The sequence below is a fragment of the Gymnogyps californianus genome, chromosome 6 (genome assembly GCF_018139145.2).
Source record: "Gymnogyps californianus isolate 813 chromosome 6, ASM1813914v2, whole genome shotgun sequence".
NCBI classification, from domain to species: domain Eukaryota; kingdom Metazoa; phylum Chordata; class Aves; order Accipitriformes; family Cathartidae; genus Gymnogyps; species Gymnogyps californianus.
This window is the reverse complement of record NC_059476.1, coordinates 39029146-39052322: the sequence shown is the minus strand read 5'-3', so window position 1 is coordinate 39052322 and position 23177 is coordinate 39029146. Positions and strand designations below refer to the sequence as shown.

At 41.9% G+C, this 23177-nt stretch overlaps 1 long non-coding RNA gene across 7 annotated transcripts in view; it reads right to left on the bottom strand.

Moving 5' to 3' along the window:
* Positions 1 to 23177, bottom strand: part of LOC127017640 (uncharacterized) — a 195829-nt gene that overhangs the window by 23974 nt on the left and 148678 nt on the right. For 6 of the 7 annotated variants that reach the window (XR_007766631.1, XR_007766625.1, XR_007766628.1 and 3 more), the window contains one exon: positions 741 to 856. This is a non-coding gene — a long non-coding RNA (uncharacterized LOC127017640). Of the gene's footprint in view, positions 1 to 740; positions 857 to 23177 lie in introns of those variants that run through there. The other variant, XR_007766630.1, reaches the window with a different exon arrangement.

Below are 23177 nucleotides of genomic sequence, written 5' to 3'. Positions count from 1 at the left end.
TGAATTATATGTCTCTTATCTAAACAGGTTTCAGATTATTAGCTCAAGAAACAGATTTTCCAAGAACTTTAATTCATTTACCCATTAAAATACTTTTTTTTTCTTTTGAAAACTGAAAAAAAGTCCCTAAATGTATGTTTGCAACCACCTTCTCAGTGGTACATTAAACAGGTCACACAACCACTAGCTGTAACATGGATGCAAAACACCAGGAGCCAGAATGATACAAAATGGCCTATGTTGATACTATAGCTAGAGCCAAAAGTATCCCTCAGGGCACAATGTGAAGAGCAGCCAAGAAACACGTAGCAGGACAGAAAAACCTTCCAGAGAGAGATGATGGGAATGGCAGTTTGTCCTCAGCTTTCAGCAAGCTTTTTGCAGGGACATTCCACGGAAACTGCTTTGGAGGTTTGAGGAGGGGCAGGTATGGGGATGGGAAGAGAGTGGGAAGGCTTTGAGGGCTCCAGGATGAGGCAGAGCGCCTCTGAACTGTGCCAAGGGGTGAGCCACCGGCCCTGCCAGGTGGCCTGGGGTGGCAGAGAAGAGAGAGGATAGTGAGAAGAGGTTGGGAGGCTCAAGTCCATCTGCAGTCCCTGCAGCCAAGGCCAGGATGCAGCTCTCATCTTTGCAGCAGGGATGGTCTGCTCCCATGTTGGCACAGGGGAGACCAGGAGCTGTGAGGCGATGGCTCGTACAAGGAAAAGTAATCATTAGCAGCAGCACAAGTGGGAACATACCTGTAGTCATTTCACACTTCATCAGTCAGGATTTATTTTTTCCTGTAGATGCAGACCTCAGGCTCCAAAGCCTTTGAAGATACTGCTTCTCCCTTGAAACAGCCACAAACTTCCTCCTGTTGAAAAAGAAACAACCTGGATGAACCACATGCAGAGTGTTTCCTCTTCTTCTGAGCTTGCCTATGTAAGTGGATTGACTGTGGCTGGCTGCCAGACACCCACCCAGCCACTCTCTCACTCCCTCACCTCAACAGGAGAAAATAACAAGGAAAAGCTTGTAGGTGGAGATAAACACAGGGAGATCACTTACCAAGCACTGTCATGGGCAAAACTGACTCAACTTGGTGCAAATTAATTCAATTTAGTGCCAATTAAAACACAGTTAGATGGTGAGAAACACAGACAAAAATTAACACACACATACCCTTCTTCCCGGGCTCAGCTTCACTCCTTCATTCCTGACTCCTCTCCCCGCCAAGCAGCACAGGGGATGGGGAATACGGGTTACAGTCAGTCCGTAACAGCCCCCCCGCCGCTCCTTCCTCCCCACACCTTTCCCTGCCCACCATGGCCCTAGCGCCTGGAGCGCCTCCTCCTTCTCTCCCCACCTCAGTGCTGACAGGGCTGTTCCTTGCTTTTTTCTCCCTCACTCCTCACATTTCCAGCATTTTTCCCCTTTCTTACATCTGTCTCCTCGAGGCACCACCAGCAGGGCTGCGAGGCTGGGCTATACCCAGCCACGGCGCCACCAGAACCGGCCGGAACCGGCCGTGCCTGCCCTGGGGCAGCCTCAGCCTCTCCTCACAGAGACCCCTCAGCCCCGCTGCCCATTCAGTCTCTTTAAGGTTTCACCATAGGAGCGCACCACACGCAGGGGAAAGACACCCCCAAACCCCACACAAGCCTCCTCTGCTGTCGCGCAGCCCTGAACCACACACACGTTGCTGCGCCCAGGATGGGAGGGAGCCAGTGAGGGCCTGACAAACATTCCACTATGGAAGTTGTTCGGCATCGGAAACTCTACTAGCGACGTCCTCACTTGTCACCTCTCCCCTTTAGTCATCAAATATTAGTGACAGACAGATGACTGCTGGAAATAAGGCAGAGCGAGATAACAATTTATACATGCAGCTGTTCACTGACTCATTAAGAGCCACACCTACAGCTGCACCTACAGCTTTAGTTAGTAAAAAGAGAAGATGGGGATGTATCCCAAACTTTCACAGGGGCTTAGGGTCACCATGTGTATCTTGGCTCCATCGCGATGACTGGATTGTGGGAAAGCACAGGTCTAACCTCTTTTCTGCATCCGTTTGTTCTTCTGTCAAGTATTTCACCAGATGATACAATGAATCACCTTTACATTTGAGATTTCGCTTTTTAATTGAACTCTAAAATTGCATTAAGTCTGCATTTATACTATCCTTAACAATAATTTTTTTCCTTCCCTGTTAAAAGCCAAAGCTGCTCATCTAAAAATAGTTACTGCCCTTTAGCCCAATAGGTTTTATTGTATATTTTTCATATTATCATCTCATGCTTTTAGCCTCAGCAATTATATTCCAGTAATTAGATGTAAACTGGCATGCAAATTGCTAGTAGCAGGTTCCCCTCAGTTATCTCATTTATAGCATGATAAAAATTTTACTTCCAGGAAAGTCAAAGGCAATGAAGGAGAAACAGCTCGCAACACACCAAGCGGTGGCTGACACACAATGTGATGCTCCAGCTGTGCTGTCCAGGATCACTGCCGTAAATTCAGGCTGTTCCATGCCCAGATGTCCATCGGCATCAAAACGCATCCTGGGGGCTGCTCGTTGTAACAAAACTCTTTCTGGTGGGTGTCTCTGCCCCATGCCTACCCTGCATCCTGTCTCCAAAGTACCGATGCAAAGACCAAACCTCTTTCTCACTTTACTGATGTGTGTTTTTTCTGGTTAACGAACCCTAACATCTCATAACCCTGCACCACAGTAAGCTTTCATATCTGCAGAGTTCTGCCCTACAACCCTATTGCAGCTTCCTCCTCACCAGAGCTCGGGTTCACTTTGAGGACATACCAGACATTCCTGTGCTGAACTGCGCACATGGAGTTGCCACAGGAGTTGAGAAAAAAAAAAAAAAAAAAAAAAAAGAGTATTTCATCACCCAAAGTACAAGCTTCTACAACTCGATTAATTCTCCGAGCTGCATGACATACTATGCAATCACCATGGAAAAACCACAATTGTCTGCATTAGATCAGCGAACAAAAAATACATTCTTAGCAATGACAGATATCCACATTTTATTTTATTCCTTCAGTTTGATGTTGCTAAATATACATTTTAAATAGCGATGGCCCTTTTAGTTGTCCAGAAGGTGACAATATTCTCTAGGCTGCTACGTGTTTGCTGACAATTGGGCCACGGTTCATTCCTGGGTCAATGTCCATTGCTAATAGGAATAATTTTATACGAGCACATCTTTGATTTTAGTGAGAATGAAAGCTCCACACAGACAGGGCTTAAGGCAGTTTTTCTACTGTGTATCTGTCCTCACTTGGAAATAAGGTGTTATCTCCAGGAAGCCGGGCTGGCAGTGAATTACCTGTCCCTTCTCCCGAGTGTTGACAAGGCTTATGTAAGCGGGAATAAGAAATTCAGGAGATGTGAGCGTTAATCACCCAAAAGGCCTATCAAAGTTTCAGCACGCAGGATGACATTGTGCTTCCCCGAATTTCCTTTGCTTTTCATTAAAGGACTGGTTTTCCTTTCAGGTCACACTTACAATTGCTACAGCAGCTACACAAACCAATGACCACAAACAACAGCCCGGCCCCAGGAAAGGGGCAGAGACACTGCAGGGTTAAGCAGAAGGAGCCTTGGAGAAAATATGGACTGTGATGGAGATTTCCCAGTGACTTCTGCAAAGACAGCTCTCTGTTTGTAATGGGCACCTATTTTCTTCCTCTCACATAAACACACACACTACCTTCCACTTGCGAGGTTTCATTCGTTAATTTTCTGAAGTCCTTTGAGATCCTGATGTTTGATCAGCACTGTTTCAATTGTTGATATTGAGCTATGAAATTCTTTGAAATAAAAAAGGCTACCAGCGTGCGGTAAGAAAATGAAGTATTGCCACTCTGAATGAAAGAGTGGTGTGACTAATGACAGTGTCAGGAATCTGATGCTCTCTGAAACTAGTGCTGTATATTAAAACAGCCCTTCTGTACTGATAACTTTCAGAAAGGACTATAATAGCATCCTTTCAACTAGAGCTTTCCATCTCTCCAGATATTTCATTGCACTCCTAACTTCAATATCACCTTCCTTTTAATAGCGAGGCTCTGCATTGTAATATCCCCTGTGCTTTGGCAGGGCCTAAAAACACCAGTGCAGTTGGTAGCAGAGACAAAGTTTAAGATTCGTCAGAAATTTCTTCAGAAAACTCTAAGTATTTATATATACTTTTGATGTAGAAATTTCTTTTGGTCTGAAAACTATTACACCAATTGCCAGCAGAGGGGACTTTCTTTGCCCTTGTCAAATTAAAAGTGTAAATAACAGTTGATAGGTGAGAGGGGGTGGTGGGGGGGTTGTTTTGGTTTTTTAAATCAAAGTGTATTTGAGCTCATTAACTTCATGAGTTTTCACAGGCTGATTAAAATGGGCCCAACTCTAACACAAGTGCCAGGCAGCTGGCATTATTTTCTAGATAGAAAAAAGGAACAACAGAGCAGAGTACTGACATGTACCCCATATATTTTAAATAACTTGTGACTGCATACCAGTGGCTTAAAGCGCATGAGGATTCTCAAAGAAACTAGGAAACTGCTTTGCCCAACCACGCAGTGCAAGAGGCAATACGCAGACAGCAAGTCAGTGACTATACCAGCCCAGACCACAGCTCTGATGCCACTTTACGTACACTTAGCCAGCTCCTTATGGAGTGTCTCATGCTTTCTCCTATCAATTACCATGTTTCATATATTCCATACCATATTATGCTGCTTTCACCATTAGCTACTTTATCTATAGACTGAGCACTTGCAAAAGTACTGGCCAGACTAGCACTACCACCACAGTTCATGCTCTATATAACTAAAGAGGCTTTATATTATATTTATATAGTCCAGCTCTCTCCATCCAATAGCACAGGTATCCTGCACAGACTGTCATTAGGCCTCAGACAAATTATGACCCCTCTGCTCCTCCCTCTGGCAACTCGCTCGAATGCCCCATTACCTCAGCTGCACACTAACAATGATCGACTGCCATATTTTTCAGGCCTCTATTGGCATTACTACAGAAGGCATCCCTGCAATTGCCAGCGAGCGCATTAACAAGCACTTTTCCGTACAACACAACTAAATTTTGGAACCAGGAATTCCCACAGGAGGCTGAGTAGACCAGAAGCATAAACAAGAACAAGTTGATTCCCATTTGGTTCCTGTGCAAAGGGCTTTTTTACCTTCCAGCCCAGCTTAGCAGAAGTACCTTTTATCTTCCCAACTGCAGCACTTTGCAGTGATTGGAACTTCTATCTGCATGAAGCAGTGGAGCAAACATCTATCAGAGGAGGTCGAGCTATTCAGGCAGGGCAGCCATTCGATGGATGCTGTGCCGAAACAGATTAAGTCGCAATTACCATCAAGAAGCTGGCGGCCCCAAACTGTGCCAGGCTCTGTTACAGATCAGTTTGGTACTGGGAATGCTGGCCTTGGAGCTGTTTTAACTGCAATAATCAATAGGAAAGGTGGTCCAACACTTAGCAACCTTGGTAAACATCACCCCCCTGCCACATAAACCAGAAATGGATACGTACCCAGGCTGAGGAATGGTAAACAGTGGTCAGCAGAAACAATTTAAACAGGGATGGAAGAGAAAATAACACATCCAGAAACTCAGTGTCACGGTTTCCATACCTGGAGGAAATACTGCCTGTAGGACTCATCACTCACAGTACATGGCATATTGCCTGGTATTCAAGGGCTAAACATAAACCCGATAGATGTTGATGGGCTTCACCTGGGATGAGAGCAGTCCCACTCCTGTACAGAGAAGCAGCATGTTTAGGGTTCACATCTGGCACCTACATCTGCGACTGGTTTATACAACTGCTCGATGACCCCCATGGGGTCCCAGCACTGCATTGCCACCAGCCTACTGCCCAGGTGCGTCCTGTTCCCCAGTGAAATCGTGTTCTTCAAAATACTCATGACTTATCAGTCAAAATCCCATGCGCTGTCTCTGCAAGCCAGCAGCCCTTTACGCTGGCCAGTTTGTTGCATTGCACAGCTGGATCAATCCGCACAGACAGGCTGCACAAGCAGTCCAAAGTCTGCCCTTCGGGCACATTGAAGGCAAGTGGGAAATAAGTTGATAGACCTGGGAGATAGAGTGGGAATTGCGGGCAGGGCAGCAGAAAGTGATCTGGGCTTAAACCACATACCAAATCTCTGCTGCTTCTCTGTTCTTGTATATAAAATCCTTCTTTATTCATGTAGCTGAGCAAACCTGGGTGCATTTGCCTCCTCTCCCAGACAGAATGTCCAGAATGGGCTTAAAATAAAGGATAGCAATTGACATACAGATTTCTTCCTAATGGCCTCCACCAAAGGCACTTTGTTATTTTTCTTTGTTACACAAATCGACCACTCAGCACATGCACAGCAACTTCACTCCTAAAGAGCCAGCGTGCTTCTATGTGGAAGTAAAACCATGCCCATGAGCAAAGAAGTTACAGCTCGGCAAAAGTCAAGTTTTATCACGCACTAATTGCATTGGCAGAGATCAAGAAGATCCAAGCAGCATCTCTCCCTGGCTGCCACAGGAGGTGACTGGCAGCGCTGAACTAGAGCTATGACAGGATGGTGCCTCCCTACCACAGGAGCCGTTAATACAGGCGTAGGACAGCAAAGAGGGGTGTGAGTTTTTTCTCTCCCACACAAGCAGCTCAGAGTTCACTGACTGATCCTATCAGGAATATCAGACTGGCCTCTCACCTGGGAAACACTGAGCATCTTCAACTCCAGGGCAACCAGTGAGATCAACAGGTGCTCAGCCTCCTCAGGGGCTGCATAAGCAAAGCAAGGCTGAGCCCTTGCTGCTGCAAACATGCTGTTTGGAAACTTCTTCCCACACACACACCCCAAAACCTCTTTTCTCCAAATTCTTTCTGGTATTTGCTAGCTTGCATATAGCACAGGCTGATGTTTGCCTTCAAGACACAAGTGTCCTGTGGTTAGCTCGCTGCATCACATCTTCATTAGTAGCACGAGGGGAAACAGCTCCAGCAGAGGGAATGTCTGTCATCATGAAAGAAAACGTTCTCATTAAAAAATAAAATAATAAATCTATTTTTCCCCAACTTTTTCTGGTGCTTTATTCCCTTTTGACTGTGCTGGTGAGCCTGAATATTTCCAATAACCAAGCAATTTGACTAACTCTGTAACAAACTCAACAATAAGTCAGCAGTAAATATGAGCAACTCTGTTTCAAAGGGCCAGCCCAAATTTCAGCAGGTTCAGTGATTCTTATAGGATCCATAAACACTTTCTAAACACAAGCTAGAAGCAAGGAGACACCTTGTCCTTTTCTTTTCTTCCTTATTCCATTTATTCCCTTATCTTTTTTTTCAGTTGATTGTGGGTTTTTTTAGCTTCTCTCAGCTATCCTTACTTCGTCTTTTGCAACGTCCATCTGAAGCAAAGAGTGAGGGATAGTGTTTAATATAATCTGATATAGCAGAAAGAACCAAAACAAGCCAAAGGACAAATCCATAATTAAAATTTCCTCCCCTCTATTTGCTCTCATACCTTCACCACCCAACTATAATAAAATAACACTAGATACTAACAATTCCTACAGTGCGAGGCTTCAGCCAGCATTTAACCTGAGAGTCCTCTATTAATGTGAATGGAAATAAGTAAGGTTTTGTCACATCCTGATCCACATTACAGCAGAAATAATCAGCTGTTGCCACAGAAGCTTTCTAAAAAAAAGAAAGACTCAAATGAACAGAAATTGGTAAGATAAAAAAGCCACTGTATAAATCATATTCTTCATATTAATGTTATGCATTTTTATTTTCCAGGAATCAAAACAGCATACTTTGTGTGTATTCAGAAATCACAGTCATATTCTGAAATGTTTAATTTACATGCAAATTAGATTCAGGGACCTACTAGTTGCAGATATTCCCTTTCAGTCATAAACTGGCCTATAAGCCTAAGTAAAAGGATAATATTATGGCAACAAGATTATTACTGGTCCCGTAAAAGTTTAGCTTCGAAAAGCCGTACGGATTTGATTCAGTGAACAGGAATCATAACATGGAAGAAAAAAGAAACATAATAACAATGAAAAATCTGGCTCCCCAGAGCAGCAAATGTGAAATTGCTTAATTTTAGAATAAACATAATGAAACAAAGATTTTTGTTTCACTGCTTTCTAATGTGCGAATCATCTAGCTGACGAGGCCTGTATATCCCCTTTATTCTTCCAGAGAAAATGCTGACAGTTTACACTATTTGGTCCACAGTCTCTTATTTTAGCCCAATGTATTTCAATGATGTACTACTTAAAATGGTTTCATAGCAGTGACAGATATGGAAGAAGTAGTTTAGCAACAGAAGGCGTTATTACCCAAAGCCTGATGAAGTGAAAGGAAGAACTCCATAATGCATCTAACCACAACAGCTCTGTCTGGTACAAGCCTTGAAAAACAGCTCTCCAGAGAATTATTTTAATGCAAGTTTCACCAAAGCACTGGACTATTCAGGAGCTGCACGTTGTGAGAGCAGTGGTACAGTATTTAGCCTTGATCATCACTGTAACAAATAATAATGTTATTTGATGGAAAATTGCATGTTCTGAAACGAAACCAAAATAGAAATATGCTTCTTCTAATACTTCACATTAGATTAGGCAACTAGGAGATACTGAAAAATAAAAAATATTTTCTCTTTGCCTGCCTCTGGCTCAAGAGGTCTAAATGGAACAGCTCTAAAGACATCTTAAATGCAGTATATTAAAAAGGTGCATGTTTTCACATTTGAGCCCTTTCCATGGAAACAGAGGGCATCAGACATCTTGCAAAACCAAGCCTCTTCATCTGTGAAAGACTAAGATCTTGTGACTAGCCCCTGTTTCACGGAGAAGAAAACCACTTCATATAACTCCCTTCTTGCAATTTTACTATACGTAGAAATAAAACATTATAGCGTCATTACACTGTCCGTGGGTGTGAGTACAACAGCAACATGAACCTGCAGAGAGCCCACGATGGCTTCATAGTAATGCAAGAATACAATAAGAAATTATTTGGGAAGTGCATGAAAATGCCATGACAATGTCTTTAAGAGCCTTTTGCACTGTGTTGGGAAAACAATTTGAATGCTACTTGCGTAGAGGTTCTTATGACAAGGTTTTCACGTTGGAAAATTAGTTTAGCGAGATGATTTCCATGCGTGGCTGCAGAATTTTCACACCCATGCAGTTATTAAGCACAGGCCTAATTTCTACTCTCCTGTGCGGTGTACAGCTTTCACTGAAGTGTGAGATGCTGCAAAGGTGATCTCAATCAAGTGTGTGCAATTAGACCCTTGTTTCAGTGTCAACCTGAAACTGAATTGGCAACAGTAGTTTTATCACACAGCTAGAGGAGGAGGAAATCTTGCCCTTGCGGTGATGGATAAAGATACTGTAAATTAAACTGGCAGCCCAAGTGAGTTACATCTCCAGAGACAGGCCTGTCACACTACTCATTTAAGTAGGGTTTTGCAACAGGAAATTAAAAAAAGTAGGTAAAACTCATCTGTTTGGGCTTCAGTCTGGGCAGTGACAAGTTAAACGCTCCATTACCGAACTAAAAATAGGTTAACGCGCTTTGCTCTCAAAGACACTGCTTCTCTGGGAGACAAGGTTCCTAAACACAGCCACGTCCCGGCTCCCATCAACCAGGTAACATATTTTTGCCGGTGCCATGCGCAGCACAGTTGGATGGGGAGCAGCTAAAAACCCTGTTGCCAGGAAGGGCGTGGAAGCGTGCCTGGTCTCCATCTGCAAGCACTCTCCAATGCCTATTGTTGCTGCTATGCTGTAACCTCCTCATGACCTTGTCGTTCCTCTGGTCTTGAAAAATTCACATCCAGTGCAAGATAAATTCACCTGCACAGAAAAGTCCTCGTACATAGGACAAAAAAGAGGAGGAAGGAATCTGATCAGTTAAACACAGACAGGTCACTGTCCCAAAATCTCTGTGACAGCAATAAAGGGCACTTAGTGCCTGCCAGACAGGTGGTACCTGTCTTCTCCTGTCCTGTTTTCTCTAACTCATTTTCTCCCAACATCCTCAAGTATACCATAAGATTTAATATTATAAATGTCCTTAGCTAGTTTAAGTAATTCAACAATTTCGCTGCTTAATTACGGTCCAGGCAAAAAAATCCATTTTTTGGTCTTTCCCTGGATAGAAATTCCGTCTGTTATCTTGGCTATTCTACTCCATAATTTTTTTTTTTTTTACCAGCTTACCTTTTTTTTTTTTTTAAATTGGATGACCAAAACTTGACCCTATGCTCCAAACACAATCGACAAAGTACTTCATATAGTGCTAACACAATACCTTGGAGATAGCAGTTTTCCCTGCTTGACCCAAAGCAGTATCTTATTAAACAACTTTTGCTGCTGCTGCTGCTTATGCAGTAGACTAGGGGTTTAAACGTGACATACCTAGTTTGATTTCCTTGACAAAGACAGGATTTGACTTTTAAGCTTTCTAGGTATCCCCATGCCTGCAAATATTACATACGTTAATTTAGAACATTAACTTAAAAAGCAGGGGATTTATGTGAATGGCTGTGAATATTTTATGTTAGTGTTAGGGGAAACATTTGCAGTATGTAGGCTTCCATGTAAAAAGCTAGTTATGTTATTTATGTCAGGAACTGCAATGCCAGGGTTGAACTTTCATTCTGTTCCTTTCCGTATACACAGTAAGTTATGATCATATGCTTTTTTTCCCCCCTTCCCTCAAATAATACACTGTAATGGAATAACAAGCTTTCTTTCTCTAACTGTGCCGACCCAGGTGGCATCTGGCAGTGTTATTAATTTGCACATACCAGGCAGAGTCCATAGAGACCATGGACTTGAAAAACCCCAAGACAGAGCACAATTGCACACTGTAGATCAAACAGACTACATCAAAACTGTACCGTGAGTCATCTCCGATTCTCTTGCATGCACTTCGCAGTAAGAGCCTATACCCGGGCACAGCCCACAAAGCCGCTGGGCTGCAGGAACTCATCCAGTGTGAGCTGGTGACACCTGGCTCTGGTGCTTGCGTTGTTGCTTTTCCAGCTCAGGACCAGAGCGGGGGAGCAGGGAAGAGCAAGAAGGTAGGAAGTGCTTGAGACAGCTCGGGCAGGATGCTCTGGAAGGGCTGTCCTCTGCATAGGACAGAAAGTGAATTTACTACTTCTAAAATAATTCAGGGCCCTGCTTTAAAATCCATCTTGAGGGCAGCATGGTCACGGCATTTCATCTTATCTGAAAGATGAAGCTTTCTGATTGAAATTAACTATTCACATTAAAAATGTTCGTAATGCAGAAAGCAGAAATTACAGCACACATTTCAGCTGCCTCAAATGGTGGTAACACACAGCCTCAGTTATAGAGGGAAGCTGGTGCTTCCTCGGAATATATAATCATTTTTTCTCTCAATTTCTCTTCATCCTTCAAGGAAATGGAGATTTTCTTCACTAAAATGTTCCCATACAGGTATCTTTGTATCACTATCAGTTCTTCTTGTCACCATTTCATTTCCTGAATAATTTCATAGCTCACTGCTCTGACCCTCTCCTAATCTTTCCATTTTTTTCAATTTGAAGAGAACTACTGCATTACCAGTGATTTATTAGGATTTTATCTATGGCTAATTATGACTGATTTCAATAACTTGTTTTTCAAGCTCTCACAAACTATTGATTAGCACACACATTCTTTAAAACCCTTCCTTAGATTCACACACTACATTAACTCATTAATGATTCCTACAAAAGACTGATAATAATATGATAAATCATTCCAACTGCCGCAAAATTTGCACGTGCAGCTCAACCTTGTTCCGCCTGATCTCATACAGGGGACCACGTCAATACAGTTCACTGTGCTAATGAATATATTGTGTTCTCTACAGAATAAGGTAATAAACAGCCTAATCAGGCAAAAAGGTCTTGAAAGGCTCACGTGCCCACTTTGATGTGGTGAACATTTAATAATGTTGCCATTTATACCAACTATGTCTGCAAAGCAGTAAAGGAAAAGGAGTAATATCATCTGTGCATGTGTTCTACATATATGCATACATAGAGAGCATCAAAATGTCTTAAACACTCAAGAAAACAATTCTTCCTACCTATTGCATTTTCTTGAATGGGATGTGATGATGGGAGAGACTGGACAGCTGGATTAAACCAGCTTCCTAACCTTTAGAGGGTTGCATTTGGTTGAAACAAACCTCGTTCGCCATGTGTAACTTCGATTGCATGTGCTAGGCCTGTTGCTACATTACCAATGTTGTTGCAAAGTGAGTCTGACTGTAATAAATACTTTTTTAAAAATCAGCTCCTAGTATAAAAAATATTGGTTATTAAAAGAAATATAAAGGTAATATTGCTATTTAAAAAAAATATTTGAATGGAAAAACTTCTATACTCTTTTTCTAGATTTAATCAGAATACCCCTGGATCTTGCAAACGCTTCAGCATCTTCATAAGCTCTAAGCCAGCCTGAAGTTACAAATACGTGTTTGACATACGGACGAATCCGGGCCTACACATTGTACTTAGCTGGCATTTTGCATTAGGTCCTGTTTCACAGTTAGCGAAGCAAAGCAACGTGGTCACCAGAGAACTAGCTTTTGGTCTAACATGAAAGGAAATAGCTTTTTGCAGCTTATTACAGAGTACTCCTACTGAACTAAGGGGGGGAAGTGAAGCACAGAATGAGACAGACCAGCCTTATTACAGAGTTTTACTCCATGCAACCTAAAATTGCTTTTTCCTCCAAGAATCCCTGAGCATATTGGGCAATTACAAACAAATTTGATAAGACATGGAGGTCTCAGAAGTTTTTAAGTTCCTACAAGTTTTTGAACACTGCTAGTGGGATAAAAGCATGCGCCTCAGTCTGCCTCTTAGTCTGCAGCCTTTCGGTAAGTAGAAAAGTAAGTGTCCACTTAGAGAAAGGCTGCAGACTAAGTTCAGTGATTACATGCCACTACTAAGTGATATACACATGCTGCCAGCCGTCCAGCACACCCATCCCTCAAACCCAGCCACAACACTACCCTCCCCTTCTGCAGAAGGCAACTGACAACATGGGAGGGAACTCAGGATACAATGGGGACACCGGAGATACTCAAGCAAGAGAATTATAGCAGTAGGCAAGAGCTGCAAACCCTTATGAATTTAGGTCTCATTCCTTCCGCTGTGAACATAAGGACTTGCTTATCTCTTTTTAACTGCAAAAATGCTAACACAAAGTTGGGACTCCCAAGAAGATATGCATCTTTTTATTTTTATGTTGCTGTAAGTAAATGTCAATAGTATCATTCACATGGTAAATGTAATTAGTAAGACTGGATCATAGGAAAACCCCAAAGTTTGAGCTTGGAAAACCACTTGCTTGTAGTTAACGGAGGCGCAGCTCTACCTTTAGGGAGCTCAGACTATCTCGAGCGAGCTTCCTCTGCTGAGGCTCTCTTTCAGGAATTACCCTTCAGGATAGAGCTGTTACCTGCCATTTATACAGATATGAGGCAGATAGAACATTATACCATAGCAGAAACCGCTTTGGCTTAAGCCAGCAATGCAAGTTATTATCCCCTAACAGCTGCTTAGTAGCCCACATTAAATGAACTTGTAGCTCCAGCTCCAGGGGGACCAGAAGAAAAGCTCCCAAAACCTTTGAAACACCAAACCACAGCTGCAGCTCTGCCAATTCAGTTCTTTTGTGTGGCCATGCTGGAAATTCACGTTGAAGATAAGGTTTCCTTTCTGAGGATGGTTAAACCCAGATGAGCTCGGCCATCTAGTTTTGAGGGCAGCTAGAGCTGAACCAATGCAGCCGCCAGGGAAATGCAAGAGGCATCGGCAGCGCTGCCACATCCCAGAGGCACTGGGTGCCTTTACATGATGCTTCAGCTACGCAGCCAAGACACTGCCTCAGTGCCTGTGCTTACACCTGCGGCTCTGCCCTATCTGATAGCTTCTTATGGATCTTCCAACCCAGCAGCTATGCCAACTGCTCAAGTACTACACGTAAATTAACCTTAGATCACAGCTCTGAATGCTCCCAGGCATGGGTAAAGCAAAAGTGCAAGTGCAAAGATAGTGCCAAGTCTTTCCACTTCGGAAGCACCAGGTATAGGCGTTCCCTGTCTCTGGGAAAGACCTGCTCCACTTCCCAGCTACAGGTAATATCCCGTACTGGAATCCCTTGAGCTTCATCTTCCCCCTCACCATTTTTGATTCGTAAGGGTCAATTTCACCTTTTTCAAGCAGATGTGCTTTTTGCTACCAGCTGGTACAGGTTTTTACCAAGCAGTATACTCAGCTTGTGTATACCTGTTCTGAATACTTACAAGATCACATCTTGGCTATCATCTCATCTGCCTGAATTACCAGCCCCAAGATTTAATAGAGGAAGATAAAGGACAGCATATTTGCAATAGGGATCCTTCAGAACACGAGGTTGATGTTTTCCTCCAGTTCATCCAAAATTCTGCTGCATTGGGGACTTCTTTATTTGAATCTAAAAAGTCTATTTGTATGAAACCGAATGAACTTCAAATAAGCACAAGGAAGTAAAATACCATATGGCATATTCAGATTCATGGGGTTGCTATCCCGCTTAATAAATCTTCCTTTACTTACATTTTTGATAAAAGTATTGTATCCTACAGGGATTTTAATTTTATGTCTCAAAAGGAGGTTAATATATTAGATTTTACTGTATACAGATTAAATGAGGACTTTTGAAAATTCTCAAACTTATCTGCTCAGCTAAATAAATTTTCTGACTTTGCGCTTGGGGTAATTGTAATAGAGTTTTTGATCCCTGGGTAGATGGATGTAATAGTCCTATAAATCCCAGATTTTCAACATCTTCAAAGACTATAAAATGTTTATGAGAGAATATGGTTTTAGAGACATCTGGTGGTTATATAATCCTAAGGAGAGAAATCAACAGTGAAAGTATTAAACATAAATTCTACTTTTTCAACAAAAGTATCCTGTAAAGAGAAAAAGAGATTAGCTTATTCACTGTCTCTCTGCACACCGAGGTAGATAATTTGCCACAAGAGGCGGCCTTGTTTATGGCACCTTGGCAGCTTTGCTCACATTAGAAGAAAAGAAGAAAAAGATTTTTCAAGATAAATTAATGTATGTTTCTTTCAACAGTATTAAAACTTATCACAGTTTAGTCAGAGTATGACAGGGGCAAGAGACTGGAGAGACTGAATATTTTAAATCCTACTGCTAGACAAAAATCATTATCTCTGCCTGCATCTTGTTACCTTGTCTTTTGTTCTAACTCCTGGTGTACTTTTTTTTGTTTAGAAGTTCACCAACTCTCCAATATACTTTTTACTGAAATGCTTGCCTATAGCTAGAACAGCTCGGAAACAAAATAACATCCTTAACTTATTAGGCTCAAAATACAAGTACAAGTACTTTAAGTAAAAGAACCATACTTTTTTATATTCGTTAATAACGTACATTAATGATTATCAGAGTGATTTATAAGGATTTATAATTTAAGTCTACTAAAACTTCAAGTATTCGGTGCCACATTTAAACCTCCTCTGTATTCCCACATATCTTCCACTGGGATATGAAGCACAGAATTACTCATTTGGAGACATCAAATCAAATCCTGCTCTCAGTTACACTAATGTAAATCCAAAAGCAAAAATCTCCACTTCAGTAAAAAAAAAAAGAAATCACTTCAGATTTAAGTAAAAAAACTAAATTGGCCTCACCTTCTGTACCTAAGATGACAGAGCTGTGATTGTAAGAGAACAAAAAATTCCTCACAAGCCCACGCTATAATATGGATTCAAAGCATTTTAAAGCAAAAGAAAGATTGAAAATTCACAGCTTCTGCTATCTGGAGGGAGGATTGCTCCTTTCGGTGTTTAGGTGGGTAGGAAGGCCCCATGCTCCCATCACTTTGGTGTTTCCAGCCCATTGGCAATTCTCCTGACTGCTTTAAGAGCATCTGTTTTATCAGCCCAAGTGTTGCACTCCTTCACTCTAAACTGCTTCCCTGCTCGTAGCAGTGTTGTCACCCTTTTTCGCACTCCCTTCCTTTCCTTGGTTAGTGTACATTACAGCAAATTTCTGTAAGAGCTAGAATTGGCCTCACAAAAATGTACTTGTTCTCAAAGGCAAAAGCGTCTCAGGCAGTTTTTTGTTGAACAGGACGCAACATCCTCAGACATAACCAACTCCAAAGCAGCACCTCGGAGGACCAAAGCAAAGAGCAGTCATCATTTTGCTGGCAACGCTCCCTTCCCAAATAACAAGTTGTGTCAACTTTTCCTGGGAACAACACAACAATTCTGCATCAGGAGGCATGCTCATACACTTATATCCGATGCTAATATTCAACACTGCTCACAAACTATATTTGCATGCTTATTTTCAGCCAAGAAATGAATTGGCTTGGGAAGTTCAAAATACATCTAGTTTATTTTATTTTTAACAATCTGAGCATGAACCAGCAGAAATTCTGATGCTAAGGAGGGGTTTCTCATGCATATTTTTCCATCCTGATCATTCAAAAGCAGTTTTCTCTTCAAAGTTTTAACTTTGAATGTAATTTACATGCAATGAGCTGCATTAGTCTTTCATTATGTTTGAGATTATACATGTACATAATTCAGGATATTTAAAGTCATGGTTGCTGTAGAAACCATAATTATATTTCTTGTTAAATCATTAAAGTTAACATCATTTATGAAATTACAGAGTATTATGCAGGAGTAGGAACATGACAGTGTAAAGCCACTTTACAGCTGAGCTCTATCCATGCACACATACATCAGAAAATCCAAAATTAAGGCATCTCCAAGGACTCTGAATAATGTAAGGAGTTCCAGTCCCATCTCAGACATAATTTGGCCAATTCTGTCTATTGCTTTATAGTCACAATTTGCTTTCATTGAAATGTCTTTCGGGGCCAGCTGATGTACGGGCCCACTTCAAGTTCCAGCGGGACTGGTTTTATTGGCTTTGCTCTAGTTAGGGCAGCACCTACAGCCTCCAAAACAAGACACAAAGCAGATGGAGGAAAAATGCATGCTGTCATTTCTTCATCTCTCACTTTGACCTCACGCAGCGCTTCCCCTTCCCCTCCCAAACATACCACCATCCCCTGGTAAGCCGATGGGCGTCTCCTGGAGCTCCCGTCTCCCAACCCAAGAGCAGCCCCCAGCACAGAGAGAGAATGTTTTGGCATAGCTCGTTTGGAAGCAGAGCTCGTCACTCAGGCACGCGCGTCCTTGCGGGATGCTGGAACCCCCGGCATGGGGCGACGGTGCTCTGAAGACAGCTATGAGCACAGAAATCGCTCTCCAGCAGCCAGACTCTCTCATCATAGCTAATCATTTCATGTCCCCACACACCTGGGAGCAGGGACATGTGCTGCTCTTGACATGCTGCTGGAAAACAAAATCCCTGTTTGTGGATCTGCCTTTGCTCACAGAAGCCCAGGACGAAGCAACGGAGAACAAATGCCTTTAAAATTGATACTCTATCACCTCTTGAAAAATATGAGCTACTTTCTAAACAGGGAACACCTGTGGGCTGGTATCTGGATCCTTTTAGTCACATGAAAACTGTCTAAATTAATCATGTCTCATGTTCCAAGCTTTAACAGAATTAGCATTCAAGTGCAAAGCACCTAAATCATTACTTAAATTATCATCATTTGTCAGACAAATCCTTCCCTCCCTTTCTAGTGATATTCCATAGTTAATTGAAATGTTGTGTAACACGAAACCTGCTGGGAAAATCTTAAAAATTTTAGAACTCCCATGTTAAAATGTGCTATTAGGTCATCAGTATCAAGACATATGAGTCTCCTCTGCTGAAGGCCAAAAGTTATTTCAGCATCAGCATTGGGTTTATATACTTCATTATACTGTAGATTTCCTTGTAATTTCTGGAGACTTGCAATTGTATTTAAAAGGCATTTCTACGGGGAATAACTATTACCTGCATTGACTGAAAAACAAATGGAAGAAGCTACAGAAGACAGAAAAAATTGCCAGTGCATCGCTGCAGTTAGGATTCCCTCCTTGAGACCCTGTGCAAATAAGCAAACTTCTTAAATAGAGCCCTTTTAGAGGCCAGCAACTTGGGAAGCAATGTACAGTCCTCCTTGGGAAAGAGGAGTGGGAAAGGAGGATGAAAAGCAGAATACTATTTCTTCTTCCTTCCTGCAGCTGAAGGATAAGGAGTGAGAGGACTTGCGTTTTATCAGACTCACCAGAACTAATACCAGCTCCGGAGGTCATACAGACCTCTCACAGCTGTAAGATGAATCATCTCTCTCCTTTCTGCTCTTGTAGCTCATCCTGTGAGACAGCCATGCCCTTCTACTATTTCCCTCTCTTCCTCTGCTTGAAGACTTTGCACACATAAACATGGTGGGGTTTGTGACCTGGCTTTGCCCAAATAGCTCTATCACCTCTGTAACCATAAGGTGGTGTCTTTCAGCAACTGAACACCAACCCTCTCCCTCTTATGCTGCCACCCATCCCCATGTGAAGCCCAGTAAATAGTAGTGAGAGTTTTTCATATCCTTTTCTCCATTGAGTTGTTTGCTCCTTGCTCCAGACTCCAGGCCCTCAGAGGCAAGAAACAGCTTTTTGCCCTGTGTTTGACAGCAGTGTGCATGCGGTCTCCACCCAGAGCTCTTAGGTACTACAGAACGCAAGCTACCAACGAGTAATCCCAAATGCCAGATACAACAACAATAAGAAACATGGCCTGGTCCCCTCACCTCTATCTGGAGCAGAATTTCAAGGCCCGTTTCTCACAGAGAACAGTTATGCCACCTCAACATGTATAAATTGCCTATCGCCCTGCTGTACTATTGCAATCCTATCTTCTAGGGATGGGGAATAGTGAAAAAATGATCAATAAGCCACAAATACATCAAAGTGCATGCACCTAGTTACAACTAGTTAATTCTGTATCTGGTTTATGTGCTGAGAGAGAGAGAGAAAGGTTAGAGTCAATATGTGGATTGGCTTTTTGCTCTAAGAGGTTTCAACTCTAAGCTCTTTGTAGCTCCTCAGCCCTTTGTGCAGAGATTTTCGTGAGACCTGCAGCACCATGGAAGCACTCTCCATCAGCTTTCTAGGGAAGGGCTGAGTATTTGGTAGAGGCACCTACCACTTCCCTCGGATTGCAGTGGGAGTCCAGACAGCGAGCTAGTGGAACTTGAGAAGGCAAATACTGAATGGGATGAATTTGTAAATTCAGGAGCAGAAAGACATGGAATAAAAGCCAAGGCAGGTTGTTCACTGATAGCAAAGACAGATCCTATAAGTCACATGTATACCATTCTTGTGTGAGGATTACAGCACTCAGCTTTGGCCTCCTTCCTAACAAACTCCCTCTAAAATAAGTACACGTGAACAGGAGGCTGCATTTCTCTTAGCTCAAAAACCTACGTCCTGTCCTTGCTTCCTCCTCCCCCTGATTAGGAACAGAAAAATCACCATGAGTTGACATAAACATCTTCCCAAAAGGCAGATCATCTCTTGCTGCTTGCCAATGAGATAAGGACTTCAGCCCATTCCTACTGTTCGTTATAAAATCTTTAAAGATTTACTAGAACACAAAGTTATTAAGGTTATCATGGTACTTGATAGTCTTAGCTGTTTGCACTAGATAAGACTCCACTGAGTCTTTCAGGCAGTGTCCCCAAAAATCGGATGTACCATCTACTTTCTACTGTCACTACTAATTATTTCTGATTTATTAACTTCCTTTACTGAATGACTATTACACTGATTAAATCAGAAGGACTAGCAGAAAGTCAAACTACACCTTTGAACATGAATCTACAACAATTATAAAACAAACTCAAAGGTAACACACTCTTATAGAGAATTTAGGAGCAATTCATCGTCAGCTGTCATTCGGATTTCTGCAGTCTGAGCTAGTTATTTCAAACTGGGAATGTACCTGGCAAAGATGTAACTGCTAATTTAATGAATAATTATAGTGGTTTTAAAATATTCACTTCAAAACTTTAAGCCATGTAATATTCATCAAAATTTGAAATTTCATTGAAAATTCAAAATGAAAATGGGATTTATCAAGCATTCTACTAACATTCTCAAAAGTCCACAAAATTGAGACCAAGAAAAGAAAGTACTGAAATTTGTGCATCATACTAATGATACTACTAATAGTCTCACCAGATTTTATTCAGAACTTACACAGGTAAACTAACATGGTATGCACACGTTTTCCTAAAGAAATAAAAAAAGGATAATAATTAAGAAGCTCATCCAAAGGCCACTGGAGTCATTAGAGAAAGGCTGACTTCAGTTATTTTTTTATCCAAGTTTACACATGAACTCCAAGATTTGGCCTTATATAAGGAACCGATTTTGAAATTGGAGAATAACAAACATGGGAGAATGAAGCATGTCCCTGCAGATCTGCATGGGATAACTCATATTGTAGAGATCCATGTCTTTATTAAAGGTTAGGGTTTTTCATATGCTGTTCCGTGGCTTCCATCAATACTGCCAGCTAAATCTTCAAAGTTCAAAGCAAAGCACCAAAGATTTTCATGCTTATCTATGACCTGGTAAAAACGTACCTAGCTCCCTTTAATAGAAAAAACTGCAATAGATTTCTAGCACTCCCGCTTCTTGACAGGGCTGGAATGAGAAGCTCTTTTGCTATTTAATTATGGCATTTTTTTTTCCCCCCTGTAATATGTGTAAAAAATAAAAGGGAGGAGATGGAAATTGTACACATTTTTTTTATTCTCCTTAAATTATAGTCCTGACATCTGAGGGAGGACTCCTGGCAGAATAGGTAGCAATTTCATCTTGTCACTACCTGCCAGTTCTGTATTCGACTGTAAGTTTTGTGCTTTTAGAAACCTCTCTTCTTGCCCCTTAGCAGGCAAGGCCCTCAGATGCGTGTTCCCTGCACGAGCCAGCACCATGCAGACGGGAAGCGCATTTCAAAGCCTATTAGTTAAACATTACCCCTCTTTAATCACAGCTCTGCTGTGTCTTACTGTGACTTGCTTATTAATGTTGCTTTGGTGACAGCAAAATTGCCCTAGAAGATTCAGCTAATGATAAAATTAATCTTTTAAATATTTTTCTCATTGTTATATATTTATCAGTTTTATTTCTATTTGTACATAGGTGTCCTGATTTTACTTTCATTAATGTTACTCCTTCAGCTTCTTACATTTTTGTGGGTTGTAAAAAGAATATATGGGGGAAACGACAACAAATTAATTTTACAAATGTAATGCATAGAGGGGAGGCCTACAAAGCTGTCCTTCCTCGTGTATCATTGCTGCTTATGGCATATGAATTAGATGTTCATTACTGGACGATGTAACTCAAAAAAGTAAAGTATGTCACTTCTTTCTACCTTTTGCAGATTTAGTGAGATTTTCTAATCTATCATGCAATATTTTATAGCCCAAAGAGAGAAGAAAGAATAATTATATACCCACGTACTTCAGTAACAGTTTTTCATGGCTTGCCAATGGCAGAAGAGGCCCCAAACCAGATCATCCTCAGGTTATCTCAAGAAAAGTAACTACCTCTTGTGCAATAGCTCCGCCAGACACAGGGTGCAGGTTCCTGTGTTCATCATCTCTTAGGCCTGTGCTTTAAATATCAGAGATCCGTGTCGGGTTTGGATGGGTCTGCAGGGAACTGCCCCCTCAGCAATAGCAGTCTTAAGATTTACTTAAAAGCATTAGGGAGAAGGCAGATAGTCTGCAAATCCCAACAAATCCTAACCACAGCTGCAGAGTGAAGCAACATAAATCTCAGAGATTAAATCTCATTCTGAATTGGTTCATCAGACCAAGAGCCTTTTCCCCTGTCTAGCAGTTTTTCACCACCATGCTGGAAGCCTACTCCGTGCTTACAGCCGGGAGAAGCCACGTCAGCCTGTCCTCAAAAACGCTGCATTGGGTGATATGGCAGAGGCAAAACAAGAATGTCTGTCAAGTGATGATTACTGTTACCATTTCTCTCCCCCTCACGCATTTTCCATGCCCCTTTTCTCCCCACATCGGTCAAGTGACCATCTTCTGTTTTCGCTTACTGGTGCATAACAATTTTGGGTACAGCGCAGAAAACAGCTTTAGTTTGCCCGTGTGGACTTCACTCATAGAATCATAGAATGGTTCGGGTTGGAAGGGACCTTAAAAATCATCTAGTTCCAAGCCCCCTGCCATGGGCAGGGACACCTTCCACTAGACCAGGTTGCTCAAAGGCCCATCCAGCCTGGCCTTGAATGCTTCCAGGGAGGGGGCATCTGCAACTTCTCTGGGCAACCTGTTCCAGTGCCTCGCTACCCTCATACTCCATCCAACTACAGCCATCACAGACTTAGGGTCCTAGTCTAAGCCACTCATCCAGTACTTTCTATAGTCTAAGAGACAGATAAACCTAAATTAACGTGGACAGCTCACTCTATCTTACACTCTTACAATGGGATAGACTCGCCCTGGAGACATTTCTTCCTCTCCAAACAGTAACATTTCCACCATGGTAATTAAGGCCATAAAAACACTTCAGAGAGAACAAGGCATGTGCTACAGCCTGTATTGTGATAAGCAAACCAGGAAAGGAATGAAAATCAAATTCTTTTAACTTACATGTAACTACTCAAGGCTTTTTTTTTTTTTTTTTTAAATCACTACAAATGGCCCATTGTGATTATGCTCTTATAGGCACCCTCAGCATTTAGTTGCAGAAATTTATCTGAACTATCATTTATCAATGAATAATCTACCTTCCTCCTGCTTCTCGTTCTCACTCCTGCACATCACCTCTGAATGCAGCTTTCTGAACATAAAGAAGTCCAAGCTAGTGAGGTAGGAGTGGGTTTGGGATAAACCCTTTTCCTTCTGGGCTCTTGGTGGCACATTAGTTGTATAAGACTTTGTAAAGCAAGTCTAGGTTGGGTTACATGGTCTTGGTAGGGAGTCAAATTCATGGAGCGCATACTACATGAAGCAAACCTTTCCCCAGCAATATCCCATCACTTGCACTACTTGCTAAGGCACTCCTGCTCTCAAACACACATTGCACAGACAGTGGGCAGCTCTGTGCTCTTCCTCCCATTTGCTCCCCAGCTGTGCACACTGG